Consider the following 3,790-nt stretch of genomic DNA (forward strand, 5'->3'; position numbering starts at 1 on the left):
CTTAAAGTTTATACTTCTTTAATTATAAAAAAATAAAATTATGGATATGTATTTCCAATTATTAAATTATCTAAGTATACTTTGTGCCTGTCCTTCATGCCTATGAGCTCAATAGTTACCCACACTGGTCCCCACAACCTTGCAGAATGTCATGTCACACCACAGAGCTTCTGTATGGCTTCTGGTACTTCTTTGTGATCCAGCACCTTGATCCTCACAAGGGTTTGCTGAGATACAGAATCTATGACAAAGTTGCACCTTTGGCCATCCAGCTCTCCTATCACATAGACACTATATGTGCTTGGCATTTTACACCTAGCTGTTGGGACTTTCACGACTGGGGTTGGTAGGCGTCCATCTTAAGGCTGACTTGTTTGTGTTATTCTTCTTACACTGGCTCCTCATATGTCCTTGCTCTCCACAGTTCCAACAACCTTTCTGGGTAGCTACCTTTCCTGCTGTGGAATCACTCCTGTGTTGAAGTTGCCAGCATTGAGCTCGCTTGTGCCCAGGTTTGTTACCTCTGTGCTGGACTTAACATAGGATTCAAATTCTGGCCATTGCATAGTAGAGGAGTGTGCTTGCTTTACTCGTATCTTCAGTTGTGGACTGGCCGAGGCATCTACAAACTGATCCCTCAGCTACAACTTGAGGAGATTGGGTGGTGCAGTTGGGTAGGCCTTGTGTGCCATACATTCCTAGTCCTGTGCCAGCTCTTGCAGGGTCTCTCCTTTAGCACGGACTCTCGTCCTAAACCTAGCCCTGTAGACTTCGGACTGATTTTCAGTTCCATACCTGAGTTCTAGAGCCGCTACCAGTGCTCTATAGTTGTGCCAGTCGTCTGCTGACTACTGTCCAAGTATTTCCAGTGGTTGTCCCTTCAAGGTCGTTGCCAGATATACTGCTTTCTGCTCCTCTGTCCATCCATTCATCTCTGCCAGGAGCTCAAATTGTGTTCTATATTCTTCCCATGGTGCCTTCCGATCGAATTCCTGTGGCTTCCTTCGTACTAGATCACCCCTATTGCTGACACTCATGTCTGGATTGTGACTTCTGGCAGGACTGGAGATGTCTGCATTATGGTTTAGCTGTGGGGGTCTGGAAGGGGCTTCCTGTTGTCTGGGGCTGATTAAGTGCATGGCTAATATATATCCTCCCCGTGTAAAAGATAGTAAATCGTTCTTTAATGTATTTAATTCACTTTGAAATTTACTAATATTTTCTATTTGTACCTCTTGTTTCCTTTCTTGTTCCAGTTGCCACTGCTGTAATCTCTCTTCTTGTTTCTTTTCTCGTACTTCTTGTTTCTTTTCTTTTTCCTCCAACAACTGCTGTTATCTCTGTACATTTAATTAATTATTGTTAATTGTTTATTTGTTTAATGTAAGTGGCTATTATTCGGGATGAACAATACTAAGGAAGGGGCAGTGTTATGACAGCGGTAGTCATGTGACTGTGGTAACACGTCATGATATTCTCGAAGGATCAGGGAACATCATGAATAATCCCGTATGTGCTAGGCGCCCTCTATTCCTGTATATAAGTGCGCCTGTTAACGTGAGACTAATCAATTGGAATTGAATTGCAGACAGAGATAGAGATGGACAATTGAGTCAAGCGCGTGAATCGTACGTTGTGAATTATAGCGTTTGTTTAAGTTATAGCGTGACTGTGGAAGTTAAGTGTATTGCAAAGTTGTATTGAGAAAGAATAACCTAGTTTTATTTAAGAAAGGACTTGTATCGCTAAAGTTTCTTTGGAAATAATTTTTACGGAAAATTAACAAACGAACGACCAGAGGCGTAACAATACCATTTAACAAAGAACAAGCAATAAATAAATACATGCATGAACATAAAACCGTTTAACATAGAAATGACATATTGAAAGAAATCTTTTACAAATATTACCTAACTCCTTCCCCTTAGAAAGGTATAGTCTAATAGACTAAATGAATAAATAGAATAAATGAAAAGTACAGAAAAATCAAAAACACTTTAACAAAGATTACCCATCTCTCTTACAAGAGGTAGGCTTGCAGAACATGCACACAAGACAAAAAGTACAAAACAGAATAAAACTCTTCAACAAATATATCCTATTTAATTTGGAAGTGGTTAGTCTAAAATATATGCATAAGTACATAAAAATTAAATATTCTAGCTACATCAGTAATAACCACCAAACTCTTTAATGAGGATATATAAAAGAAGGAAAATGAAGAGCGAAAAAAAACTTTCACACTAAAAACACTCTTTGAAAACAACGAAACTCATAACCTTTTACACAGAAAGATACTTGTTAATATAATAACAATAAAAAACTACAAGAAATAAAATATACATATCTAATACCCTTTGACATAAACTAACACAACAGAAAATTACTCTCAAATAGCTACATCTCTCTCTATATATATAATAGAATGCTATGTATTTACAAAATTCTCACTGAGAAGTGGCATAGGAATTTTTCTTAATGATACAGTTTTGACAAATCTCCGGCCCAATATCCAACATTTCCTTAATCTTTCGAGTGATAGGATAGTCTTTAGACGCATTGATGGTCCATCCAGCAATGGAAAATGCTTTGGAGATACTCAGCAACAAAGGGTGGAAAAACTGTTGGTTAGTTAACAAAGAGGATAATCAGAGGCATCAAGAAGTCAATCATTTATACAAAAGTATAGACTCCAAAGTAAGGTCAGGCAAATTCCATCACTCAGAAGTTCAGCCAAGAATATAGGTTAAAGTGGGTTGTAACTCATTATCACATCCATAACAACTGCAGCAGGAAAATGTTTAAGGGCTTAATGTGTACTCATGTAGCTCATATATCCCTCTCTGCCTGACCAACTGTCTGTGACTGTGCTGCTTTCCATTCTTGCTTCTGGACAAGTGGAACATACACCAAACCCTTCAACATATGCAGTGTCAAGTTCCAGTAGAAAAGAATAGGGATTGACATTGTAACTGGTTTCTAGACATTCAAATTGACCCAAGTCAATACCAATCACACTTTTGACCATTAATCATCACTAATGCTTTCATTTACTTTCTATTTTAAGTCGGGTATTAGTTTTGTTTTGCAAATTACAAGGTTTTCATGATTTGGATGTTACTTTCTGCTTCCCTCATGTGCACGTAAAGCCTGCATTTCTATGCCTTAATATTTCAATCTACATGACTAAAAATATTCACCTCACAATGACATAAAATACTAGATAAACCACATATATATATTTGCTATGATATACAGGCCACTGTCTTTAAGATAATTTACTCTGATAGTTTCACTTGCTCATAAATATTTCAAGTTGAGTCAGTTGAAATATCTTTTGCACTACTCTGTATGAAGAATAATGCATGGTACTGTGTTTTAATTTCTCTTAATCATAGTAATAGTTTCTCTTTTGTTAATCTCATCTCTTTCAAGAAAATTCACTACCTGTGAGATATATCAAAATCAAAGTTGAAAGATTCTCTTTCTGGTATTAATGAAAATAGTAGATACACTGTATTTTCCAATAATACCTCCCAGGTTAGTTATTACAGTTAACTTCATATCCACCTGTTCTTACTATTGAGATCAAATCCTTTTCCTCTATGCTTTTGTTGTTTCCTTCTTGTTTTACATAAATCTCTTCTAGCTAATAGATTTGGCATAGTTCCCAGGTAATTATGTTTAAAATGTAGTGAATACAGGGTCGTACGATCCACAGAGTTTTCACTATTTAGCTAGATTATGGGAGTAATCCTCTTGAAATTTCTGATTATACTTAGCTTTTGTT

This window comes from Limulus polyphemus, unplaced genomic scaffold (genome assembly GCF_000517525.1).
Source record: "Limulus polyphemus unplaced genomic scaffold, Limulus_polyphemus-2.1.2 Scaffold142, whole genome shotgun sequence".
NCBI lineage: Eukaryota > Metazoa > Arthropoda > Merostomata > Xiphosura > Limulidae > Limulus > Limulus polyphemus.